The sequence below is a fragment of the Cervus elaphus genome, chromosome 12 (assembly GCF_910594005.1).
Source record: "Cervus elaphus chromosome 12, mCerEla1.1, whole genome shotgun sequence".
NCBI lineage: Eukaryota > Metazoa > Chordata > Mammalia > Artiodactyla > Cervidae > Cervus > Cervus elaphus.
In genome coordinates this window covers 18,371,103-18,384,653 of record NC_057826.1, presented here as the reverse complement: position 1 = coordinate 18,384,653, position 13,551 = coordinate 18,371,103, and the positions used below count along the sequence as shown (strand labels likewise).

The window sequence follows — 13,551 nt, the reverse complement described above, 5'->3', positions numbered from 1 at the left end:
ACTGTGACAACAAACCTACGAGACATCTAAAGGATGAGGACAGTAGGGCTAACGGTGGTTAACCGGTACAGGGTCATACAGCTCGTAACAGTCGCCGAGTCCACACTCCGAACCTCTCCACTGTCACTGAGCCATTCCATTGCTGGTACATATGCAGCAGGCTTGGAACACAGAGGTCCCCTTGCCAAAACACTCAGGAAAAGAACTCTGGTGCTCCTCCCCACCCTCATCAAGCCACTTCTTGTGGAATTTCTTTCTCCTTTCCTATCACATCACCAACTAAAATTGCTCATGTGGAAATGCATTGGTAATACAAAACCATTATAGTAGAGTATAGAAAATGTGTGGAGAATCAGATACTGACTAGGACATTCTTTCTAAATTTGTCAGACATTTTTACAGTATCAACATTATAACGTGAAGCAGGAGCTTAGAAGTTATTGGATCTGATTCTTATTGGACACAATAATTGCCGCTACACTATGCCTGACTTGAGTCTCCACTCTGGCCCCTCTTTCAGCAATTCTAGTCCTTACCCTTCCATGAAGCAGTTTCCTATGCTGTTGAAATATTTTATTGTTGGAAATATGTCTACCAATCTCATCCACCACTGGTGAGAATGCAAAAGGGCTCAACCCTCTGTCTGAGTATCCGGTAGCTCAGACAGTAAAGAATCCACCTGCAATGCAGGAGACCCACATTCAGTCCCTGAGTGGGGAAGACCCCCTGGAGGAAGAAATGGTTACCCACTCCAGCATTCTTGCCTGGAGACTTCCATGGATAGAAGATCCTGGCAGGCTACAGCCCATGGAGTTGCAAACAGTAGGACACGACTGAGCAACTAACACTATGAAAGACAATTTGGCATATCTAACAAAATTGCATACATGTTGCCCTTTGACCCAGCAATTCCACTTCCAGGAATCTCTATCACAGATTCACACACAAAAAAAATGCATTCATCATGATATATTCAATACTAGAAAAAAGGTGAAAACAATCCAATGTCCATTATAGGGACCTAGGTGAATAAATAATAGTATATCCTCATAATGGACTATAATGAAGTTATGGAAAGAAGTTGGAGGAGGAGATAGTGGGGGCAGGGGAGTATACACTGCAATGGAATGTATCATTAAGTGGAAAATGTAAGGTAGAGAATAGTGTGCATATTATATTATCATTTCTTCAACAAATGGGGATATATACACACACAGATGCATATATACATTGTCTTTACATGTGTTTTTTTTAATGGAAAGATAAGCCAAAAACTATTTTTTAAGTTACTTACAGATAGAAGAAAAATAATAATAGTAACAAGAAGAAAAGAAAGTTTTCTATAGAAAGAGGAAAGGAACAGGGCAAAGAACAGAGACTCTCCCTCTGAATATACCACGCTTTGTAGATTTGACTTTAAAACCAGTAAATATCTGATATTATTACAAAGGAAAATTAAAATATAAAAGCAAACTAAGATCATGGCATCTAGTCACATCACTTCACGGCAAATAGATAGGGGAAATATGGAAACAGGGGCAGATTTTATTTTCTTGGGGTACAAAATCACTGAAGACAGTGACTACAGTTATGAAATTAAAAGACTCTTGCTTCCTGGAAGAAAACTATGACAAACCTAGACAGTGTATTAAAAAGCAGAGACATCATTTGGCTGACAAAGGTTCATATAGTCAAAGCTATGATTTTTCCAGTAGTCACATATGGATGTAAGAGTTGGATCATAAAAAGGCTGAGCACCAAAGAATTGATGCTTTCAAACTGTGGTGTTGGAGAAGACTCTTGAGAGTCCCTTGGACTGCAAGATCAAACCAGTCAATCCTAAAGGAAATCAACCCTAAATATTCATTAGAAGGACTGATGCTGAAGCTGAAGCTCCAGTCCTTTGGCCATCTGATGCAAAGAGCCTCCTCACTGGAAAAGACCCTGATGCTGGGAAAGATTGAGGGCAGGAAGAGAAGTGGGTGACAGAGGATGAAATGGTTGGATGGCATCACCGACTCAATGTACATGAATTTGAGCAAACTCTGGGAGATAGTGAAGAACAGGGAAGCCTGGTGTGCTGTAGTCCATGGGGTCACAAAGAGCAGGACACAACTTAGTGACTGAACAAGAAAACCAAACATCTGCCTCTGGCTAAAATGCATATCAAGGGCCAGGCTTACCTTCCCACCTGAAGCCAAGGCAGAAAAAAAATGAAACAAGAGTTTTCAAGACACTGGACATCAGGCGATGAAGGGCAGTGATCCCTTAGATACTGAAAATGAGCAAGGTGAGCCCTGTAATTGCCCCAGCTTACTTGCTTGAAAGAGTTTCCAGAGTGCAGCATATGGAGGAGGAACATGGGTAGAACTCAGCTGACTTCTTGAGTTGAAGAGAAAGAGCTGAGAGTCTGGGAAGACCAAGGTGACCAGAATTCAAGGAAAAGAACAGTAAACAGGGATTTCCCTAGTGGTCCAGTGGTTAAGAACTTGCCTTCCGATGCAGAGCACGTGAATTCAATCCCTGGTTGGGGAACTAAGATTCCACATGCCGAAGAGCAACTAAGTCTGTGTGCCACGGCGAAAGAAAGCCCATGTGCCACAACGCAGAGTCCATGTGCTGCAACAAAGACCCTATGCAGCCAAAATTTAAATAAATAAATAAACACTTTAAAAATAAATTAAAAAAAAAAGAACAGCAAACACAAGAACGCTGCTCAGAGAAAGAACTGTGGAGATACACGAAGGTCTCCTTCAAGTATTCAGCTCGGTATTGATCACAGCATGCTTGTGGGGAAACTAGTAAATGCCAAGAGAAGAACCACCTGAAAGAACATAGGTGTGCCTGGTGTGCACTGGGGGCTGGGAATAGTCTGTTCCCACCAGCACACTGGAAAAGCCTCAGGATTCATGGAGCACTGGGTAGGGTACAGAAAATGGTCTTGCTTGCTAATGGGGAATTAGCCCTAGATTAAGCACTGTTCGAGTTCCACCTAACAAATCTTAAAAGCAAGACAAGAAAATATCAAACTGTTTCCAAGTAACTTGACAGTGACCCAAAACAAAGTTCCAGAATATCTATAGGAATAAAAAACATATACAGTACCCAGCAAGGTAAAACTCACAATGTTGGGCATCCAATTCAAAATTACAAGGCATGTAAAGATGCTACAAGATGGCCTACAATGAGAGGGGGAAAAATCAATTAAAGCCAACCCAGAATTGACACTGATGTTACAAATAGCAGAAAGATACTCAAACAGTTATTATTTATATTCCACATGTTTAAAAGCTTAAAACAGTCTGTTTTAAGAGACTCAAATTTAACTTATAAAAATGAAAACTACAATGTGTGAGATTAAAAACATACTGGATAGAATTAAGGTCAGATTAGACACTGGAGAAGAAAAGATTAGAACACTTAAAACCATAGCAATAGAAACTATCTAAAATAAAAACCCATGAGAAAAATGAGAATTAAAAAAAAAAAAAAAAGCAGAATAGCATACTGGGACAACTTCAAACAACCTAATATGTGTCTAATTAGCATCCCTAAAGAGAGGGAAGAAAAAATATTTGTAGAAACAGGGCTGGATATTTTCACAGACTGATGAAAACTATAAACCTGCAGCTCCAACAAAACTAAGTATAAGAAGCATGAAAAAAACTGCAGCAATGTACATCATAGTCAAAATTGCTCAAAAACAGTGATAAAGAGAAAATATTAAAAGCAGCAAGAGAAAAGAGCTATATTACAAATAAAGGAACAAAGATAAGGATAATTTCTCATCAGAAACTCTGCAAGCAAGAAAATAGTAGTTCAACCGTTATAATACTGAAAGGGAAAAAAGAAACATGTCAATTTAGAGACTATACCCAGCAAAAATAACTTTTAAAAAACTAACGCAAGCTAAGGATATTTTCAAATACACAAAAGTTGAAAGAATTAATCATCAACAGACCTAGACTACAAGAAATGTTAAAAGAAAAACTTTAGGCAGAAGGAAATTGATACTAGATCTAATTACTAGATCTACACAAAGAAATAACATTAGAAATGACTTTTAGTATATCGTAATCATATAAGAAGTTTTTCTTATTATTCAAAATTCTTTAAAAGATGAGGACTAAACAAAATAATGACAATGTAATATGAGGTTTACACCATATATAAAAATAAAATGTATGACAGCAATTGCACAAAGGTCAATAGTCAATACTTTTATGTTAAAGTACACTTGTATTAGTTTCCAAATGCTGCTGCTGTAAAGAATCACCACAGAGAGTCTTAAAAAAATATGAGGTTATTATTTTACAATTCCAGAGGTCAGAATTCCAAAATTTAGTCCTACTGAATGAGCTAACATCATGGTGTCAGCAGAACTGCATCCCTTCTGGAGACTCTGAGGGAGAATCTACTTCCTTGCCTTTTCAGACTTCTAGATGCCACCTACATTCCTTGGATGGTAGCCCCCTCCTCTGCAGCATCGCTTCGACCTCTGCTTCTGCTGTCACATCTCCTACTCTGACTCTGACCATCCTGCCCCCTCTTTTAAAGACCCTTTATGATTACATCGGGCCCATCTGAATAATCTAGGAGAAGCTCTTGATATCAAGTTCATTAACTTAATCACATTAACAAAGTCCTTTTTGCCATGTAAAATAACATGTTCACAGGTTCCAGGGATTAAGCTATGTGCATCTTTGGGGTAGGATAGCATTATTCTGTTAACCACCATACTATTGTAGAGTCCTTACACTATTCGCCAAGCAGTATATCACTTTAAGGTAAACTATAATTAAACATGCATACTATAAACACCAAGCAAACATTAAAATAACAAAAGAGTTTTAGTTAATAAGCCAAAAAATGAGAGAAAATGCAGTCAAAAAATTTAATTAACCCCTGAAAGAAAATGAGAAAAAAGGAAACAAACAGATGGATAAATAGGAAACAAATAGCAAAATGATTTTTTATAGCTAGGATTTTAAACCTAACTATAAAAATAATCATATTAAATTTAAATGGTCTAAATACAAAGCAAAGATCATCAAATTACATTTAAAAAGCAAGACATAGCCAAATACTACCTATTAAAAAAATCTACTTTTAACATAAAGTCTCAAATAGGTTAAAAGTAAAAAAATGAAAAAAATACACCATATTAATGTTAATCAAAGTAGAACTGGAATGGCTATATTAATATTAGAGAAAGTAAATTTCAGAATAAAGAATATTAACAGATTTCAAGGGTCATTACAAAATGACAAAGCAATCAATTTATCAAGAGAATATAATAATCCTAAATGTTTATGTATCTAATAATAGAGCTTCAAAATATATGCAGCAAAAACTAAAAGAATTACCAGACGAAATAGTAAAACTCACAATTTCAGTCAGAAATTTCAATTTATTCTGTTGCTAATTTACAGAACAAATATAAAAATTAGCAAGAATGTAGAAAATTTGAGCAGTACTATCAATAACTCGATTTAATTGATATTTATAGGACATTCCAACTAACAACACGAAAATACACATTCTTTTCCAGATTAAAGAGAACATTTATCCAAGACAAGCCATATTCTGGGCCATAAAACAAGTCTCAGTAAATTTAAAAGGATCCAAGTCATACAGAGCATTCTCTGACCATGTAGTATTAAAGTAGAAATAAATAAAAGGCATATCTCTGGAAAATCTCCCAACTGTTTGGAAACTAAATAACATACTTCTAAATAATTTATGGACAAAAGAAGAAATAAAATGGGAAATTAGAAAACATTTCAATTGAATAAAATGAAAACAATACGAAAATTTATGAAACGAGGCTAAAGAATGAGCTAAACTCTCATTCTTAGAGAGAAATTATATTACAAAAGAAGAAAGACTGCAAATCATTGACTTCAGTTTCTACTTTGAGAAATAAGCAGAAGAGAAAATTAAATCCAAAGTAAAATAGAAGAAAGGAAAACTAAAGATCAGAACAGAAATTATCAAATATAAAACAGAAAAATTTGAGAAAATCACTTGCACCAAAAGCTATTTCTTTCAAGAAATCAATAAAATTGATAAACCTCTAATCAGACTGATCAGTTGAAAGAAAAAATTCAAATTTACCAATATAAGGATTAACAGAGGATATACCACAACAGATTCTACACATAATAAAAAGATACTACAACAACAGTATGAACAATCTTACACAACTCATTTTGCATAACTTAGATGAGATGGACATGTTCCTTTAAGTCACAAACTACCAAGGCTCACTGAAGATGAAATAGCCTGAATAGCTCTACATATCTATTAAAGAAATTAAATTTAGGACTTCCCTAGTGGCACAGTGAGTAAGAATCCACATGTCAGTGCAGGGGAGACAGGTTCTATCCCTGGTCCAGGAAAATTCCACATGCTGCCAAGCAACTAAGCCCATGTGCTACAACTACTAAGCCCAAGTGCCACAACTATTAAGGGTCGCGCGCTCTGGGGCCTGCAAGCCACAACTACTGAGCGTGCATGCTGCAGCTACTAATGTCAATTCTACATATAAACTCTTCCACAAAACTGAAAAGGAGAGAATATTTCCCAACTCATTAAATGAAGCCAACACCATCCAAATACCTAAACCAGGCAGAGACACAACAAGGAGAAGAAAAAAAAAAAAAAAACTATAGACCAATATCTATCATAAAGATAGATGCAAAAGTTCTAATTAAACTTTAGCAAAGTGAATCTGACAATATATAAAAAGGATAACATGACAAGTCATGACAAAGTAGGGTTTATCCTAGGAACGCAATGCTAATTTAACATTCAAAAATCAATCAATATAACTCATCATATTAACAATTAACAAAAGCAAAATCACATGATCATCTCAATAGACTCAGCAAAATCAATTGACAAAACCAATACCAAATACTGATTTAAATAACTGTCAAACTAGAAATAAGAGCATGCTCAATTTGATAAAGAGCAACTATAAAGAACCTACAGCTGGGACTCCCCTGGCAGTCCAGTGGTTAAGACTCCATGCCTTCACTGCAAGGGGCCAGGGTTAAATCCATGGTTGGAGAACTAAGATCCTGCATGCCATGTTGTGCAACAACAACAACAACAAAAACTACAACTAGAGTCATACTTAAAAATGAAAGAATGAATGCTCTCACCTTAGGATCAGGAACCACAAAAGAATGTTTACTCTTACCATGTTTACTTAATATTGTCCTGGACATTCCAGTACAATACTTGTTATTTTACATAGATAGTAATTGTCATTTTACATAGACAATACAGTACTTGTTACTTTACATAGACAAGTAAAATAAATAAAACACATCTATATTGAAAAGCTTTGTTCATTCACTAGCATAATCAACTATAGAGAAAATGCTATGCAATCTATAGAAAGCTACTAGAACTAATAAATGAGTATAGCAAATTGTAGGACACAAGTGAATACACAAAAATAATTGCATTTCTGTACACTAGCAAAGAAAAATCAGAAAATTTAAATTTTAAAAATCTATTGATAATATTATCAAAAATATTAAGTGTATAGAGATAAAGCTGACAAAAATGTGAAAGACCTGTACACTGAAAACTAAAAGTGATTGATCAGAAAAATTAAAAAGAATAATAGTAAATGGGGAGATACATTATATCCATGGGTTGGAAGATTCAACATTAAGAAATGTCAGTTTTCCTCAAGTTGATCTATAGACTCCACACAATCTCAGTCAAAATTCCACCATGTTTTTTGTAGAAACTGACAAATTGATTATAAAATTCATATGGAAGTGCAAATAACCTAGAGTAGCCAAAACAACTTCAAAAAAGAAGGACAAATTTGGAGAGGTCTTGAATCTAATATATATAAAGAACTATCTATTTTCATCGATAAGAAAACCAACAAACAACCCAATTTTAAAATAGTCCAAGGATTTGAACATTTTACCAAAGGATGGTAAAATAAGCACATATAAAGATGTTCAACATCATTAATTAGGGAAATACTAAGTAAAACCACAATGAGATACCACTGTATAAAAATAAGAATAGCTAAAACTTTAAAAAGCTGAACATATCAAGCGTTAGTGAGAATATAAAGGAACTGGAACTCTTGTACATTGTTGGGGTGGATATAAAATGATAAAACCACTTTGAAAAACAGCCTGACAGTTTCTTAAAATGTAAAATACAGACCTTCCTTATGACATAGCCATTACACTCCTAGGGACTTTACCAAGGAGAAATGAAAGTATATGTCCATGTGAAGACCAACACACAAATGTTCACAGCAGCTCTATTTATAACAGCCAAAAACTAAAAACAAATCAAAATGTCCATTAACAGATGAATAAACTGTGATGTAGCCATATAATAGAATATTACTCAGCATAAAAAGCAAATAAATCACTGATACATGCTAGAGCATGGATGATTTCAAAATAATTATGCTGAGTGAAAGAAGTCAGGAGCCTAACCACCAGTCACCAAAAACAGAAGTACATACTGTATGATTCCAGTACAGAAAGCATGACTGGGGTTGGGAGAGATGGAAGGTAGAGGGGGGGGAAAGAAAAGGGGGGACGGATTACAAGTGACACAAGGAAACTTTGGGGAGTCATGGATATGTTCATTATAATGATTGTGGTGATGGTTTCACAGGCATATACATGTCAAAACTTACCAAATTGCATGCATTAAATATGTGCAGATTGCTGTATGTCAGTTATAATTCAATAAAGCTGTTAACTTTTTTTTTTTTTAATAAAAAAACAACCCAGGGACATCTGCTTCTGAAAAGCTAGAGTAGATATACTCTCCCATATTCTTCCCACTAAGCCCAACTAAAACTCCTAGACATTGTTTATACAACAAAAATAAGATACTGAAAGGTAAAGAGAATGACCTGCTAGAGAGTTTCAGACCCAAGAAACAACAGGGTGGCAAGTTTCTGGGCATTTTTTTGTTGTTGTTTTATACACACCAGACTGAGTTGTAGAAAAGCTGATTATCCAGAAACACCAACAAATGTAGACCCAAAAAAGCCCCAAGAAAACCCTGCTCTCTCTAGCTGAAGGACGAGGGAAGATGCAGCCCAGCAGGGCATCCTAATATCCTTGCTGGTTTAGTGTCAGAGGAGGTCAAGTGACACCCCACGGCGGCAGTGGAAGCTGTATAGGGACCAGTAATAAGGCGTGCTTCCTCCTCCCAACTAGGGTGGCTTTGGTGAAGGCTTAGCGGGGAGTCTGAACTCCCACCTCCACCCAGAAATAATGAGGTACCCCTCCCCCTCTGGGGTGTCAACAGAGACTGAATGGGGAGCCTGGACCTCCACGTCCATCTGACAGTAACAAGGGGCACCTCTCTTCCCCTGTCCACACAGTGTCAGAGGAGGTGTGTGAAAACAGATGATGTAAATAACATCTGGAGTCTCACAGCATTACAGCCAAAATGTCCAGGATTCAATCAAAATCACTCCTATGGAGAACCAGGAAAATCTCAAGTTGAGTGAGAAAAGACAGCAGACAGCAGCACTGAAACAACATCACGTGTTAGAATTGTCTGACAGGAGTTTTAAAGGCGCCACCATGAGAATGTTTCAGACGAATAACTGTTAACACCTGAGACAAATGAGAAGCTTCGAAGTCCCACAGAGAAATAGAAGATGTAAAGAAGAAGCACATGGAAATTTTAGAACTGAAAAACACGATAACGAAAACAAAACAAACCCTCAGTGAAAGGGCTTAACAGCAGAATGAAGAGAATAGATAAAAGAAGTAATGAACCTGAAGAGAATATAATAGAGGTCATCCAGTAGACTCAGAAAAAAAGGAAGGAAGGAGGAGAGGGAGGAGAAGGAGGAGGAAGAGAGAAGAAGGGAGCCTGGGGGACTTCTGGGTCTATAACAAAAGATTTAACATTTTGAAGTCCCAGAATTTTCTTTCCTGGTGGAATCGCAGAAGAAGAAGCGGAAAAGAGTGAGGCTAAAACTTGTAATCAAAGAAATAATGGTTGAAAATTTTCCAAATTTGGCAAAAAAAAAAAAATATATATATATATATATATGTGTGTGTGTGTATATATATATACACCTACAGATTCAAGAAGCTGAGCAAATTCTGAAAAGGATAAACTCAAAGAAATCTACACCAAAACATACCAAAATCAAATTTCTGAAAACTAAAAACAAAAACTTTCAAAATCAATGAGAGAAAAGTGACACCTCACTTTCAAGAGAAAATAATTTGAATGATGGCAGATTTCTCATCACAAACTACTGAGGCTGAAAGGAAGAAGCAAGACATTTTTTAAGTGTTAAAATAAAAGGACTATCATCTCAGAATTTTATATCCAACAATGAAATAAATATCCTTCAGGCATGAAGGGTGAAATTCCCTGGTGGCCCAGTGGTTAGGATTCTGTGCTTCACTGCAGGGGGCACAGGTTTGATCCCTGTTTAAGGAACTAAGATCTCATATGTTGTGTGGGTGTGACCAAAAACAAAGACAAAAAAACAAGAAATAACAGGAAAATCAAGTCACTGTTAGAAGAAGGAAAACTAAGAGTTGTTACTATCAGACCTACTTTAAAAGAATGGTTAAAGAGAATACTTAATCAGAAAGGAATTATAAAAGCAGGCATCTTGGAACATCAGAAAGGAAGAAGCAACGACAAAAGAGCAAAGATGAGTAAATGCAATAGACACTTCTCTTAAGTTTTCTAAATTATGTTTGACAGTTGAAGCAAAAATTATAAGTCTGTCTGATGTGGTTTTCAATGTACGTAGAGGAAATGTTTAAGATACTACATTACAAATGCAAGAGGAGAAAGGGACCTAAATGAAGAGAGAGGAGGTGGGTGTGACTATAAAGGGCAGGACGAGGAAGAGCTTTGTGGTGATGGACTAGTTTTGTATCTCAATTGCGGTGGTGGTTCCATAAATCTATACATGTGATAAAATGGTATAGAACTACACACATACATTTCACTAGTGTCACTTTTCTGGTTTTGATATTATGCTATAATTACACAAGATATATCCCTTAGGGGAAACTGGGTGAAGGGTACAAGGGGATCTCTCTGTATTATGTTTACAACTTCCTGTTTATCTATAATTATTTCAAGATAAAAAGTTAATTTTAAAAAGGCAAAGTAATTACATAAAATTTAAAAAAAAGGTAAAACCTAATGAGTGAAAACAAAAATGAAACAAATAAATCCAACTGTGTATTGAGTTAATACTACAAACACACTGAGGAACTATTTCAAGCGACCTTAAAACACAGTAATTTGACTCTACATCCTTAATAGGAAATATGCTAAAGACAACAAAAAATTGCAAAGAAAGAAAGAAAAACTTAAACCATTTCAGTCACCTTATTGCTGGTAGTCTCATTTTATTCTGATATTGTTGTGTGTCTACTGCAGAATAAAGCAAAAAAACTATGCTGGCATCATAAAGAGCCAGTATTCTTTTCAGTGTGGGAGAGAGGGATAGAGAATGAAGATAGTTAACTTAAAGCTGAGTAAAACTGAATTGAATGGGCAATATCAGTAAATTTAACAACGTGTTTTCTCTTAAAAAGAGAAACAAGAAAAAAGAAACAAGAAATCATATTTCTTAGTTCTGCTCACTGAAAAGTCCTAGAATCAACAACCAGCCCAGGAGCAACAGGCACCACCAGATTGTAGTCTCCAAATAATAGTCTTACAAAGAGGAAATAGGGCTTTTTAAAGAAATAGTTGATTCAGGGTCTGGGGCAGGATGTGCACAAGATGAGCCTGAAACATCTGTCCCAATATTAGGATAGCAAGGATGCTACAGAAACTGCTAGGCTGTTTCAATACACCAGCAAAGGTCACAAACCCTACTGTCCAAGGTGAAAGTGAAAGTCGCTCAGTTGTGTCCGACTCTTTGCAAACCCAAGGACTATACTGTCCATGGAATTCTCCTGGCCAGAATCCTGGAGTGTGTAGCTTTTCCCTTCTCCAGGGGATCTTCCCAACCCAGGAATCGAACCCAGGTCTCCCACATTGCAGGCGGATTCTTTACCAGCTGAGCTGTCCAAAGATGGGGGCAATTTAAGCATTGATAAGAATAATAGCTGCAATGGATTAAAATTATCCAATATGTTTAAGTCTGTGAATTCCTGATGGTACTCAAGATAATCATAATAACTTTATTGATCATCTTTGAAGAATACAAGGGAATCAGCTCATTATTTTGAAAACTTATAACTAAAGGGGGAAAATCATTTATCCATACTTTCATATGTGCACTATACCCCACAATAACCAAATTTTAATAAGGAGATGCTTCTCTTTATAAATGATGTAGACCTAATAAATGAAGAAATAATGATAGCCTCAAATTGAATGTCACCATTTCTGAACCCTTAATAAAATAAAGCATCTAGGTAATTTTCATCAAGGGCTGCTAACATCAATAAAAGAGAAATACCCAGAACCCATGAGGCTCCTGATGAAAGCACACATCACCACTTAGGAACTGTTCTTGCCCCAAAATTGAACCTGAATCTGTTTCTACCAATGCACAGGAATAACACCATGGGGATGCAATCAGAAAATCCAGGCTCTGGGAAACCCTACAGTGCAAACAATCCAGTTTCTTCCACAAGTAACAAGTGAGAGAGAGAGAGAGACCTACAGATTTAAAGAGACTTAAGAGACACATCAGCCAAGTTTCACGTAGAAGTCCTGTTTGGATCCTGATTTCAATTACATGGAGAAATAAATGTTGAGCAAATATTTGATGCTGTTAATGTCTCATTTTTAACTTTGAGTTTTGATAGGTATGGCTTGTATGTTTGTTTATATTCTTACCATTTAGAGATACAGATTGAAAAATTTACAGATGAATAGTATTGCTGTCTTGATTTGCTTCAAAATAACCTGGGTTCAAGGAGGAAAGTGGAAGGTGAGTATAAATGAAATGATTGGCTATGAGTTGATCACTGTTGAGGCTGGGTGAACAATACACAAATATTCATTTTACTTTTCTCTCCACTTGTGCATGGCTTTGAAACCTTTTATAAAAAATTATTTTTTAATATACCAGTATAGAGCCAGAAAACTGTGTTAAATTACCTCCCTGATCTCCACCCAGTGGTCTTTATTCTGTTCTCTGAAGCCTAGAAGACCAGTATCACAGTAATAATAATAACAACATCAACAATAACAGGCAGCATTTTTGGAAAACATACTTTGTTGTTTTGGTTGCTTAATCACTAAGTTGTAGCCAACTCTTTTGTGACCCCTGGATTGTGGCTCACCAGACTCCTCTGTCCATGAGATTTCCCAGGCAAGAATTCTGGAGTAGATAGCCATTTTCTTCTTCAGGGGATCTTCCCAACCCAGGGATCGAACCCGCATCTCTTGCATCAGCAGGCAAATTCTTTACCACTGAGCCACCAGGGAAGCCTTAGTACATACTATGTGCTCAACACAGGTTCTGAGTTTTTTATGAAGATTTTCACTTAATCCTGACAAAGTCCTAAAGTAGGTACTATTAGTATCCCCATT

At 36.2% G+C, this 13,551-nt stretch overlaps 1 protein-coding gene across 7 annotated transcripts in view; it reads right to left on the bottom strand.

Moving 5' to 3' along the window:
• The window catches only part of DPF3 (double PHD fingers 3), a 303,432-nt gene that overhangs the window by 171,226 nt on the left and 118,655 nt on the right, over window positions 1-13,551 (bottom strand). The window lies entirely within an intron of this gene.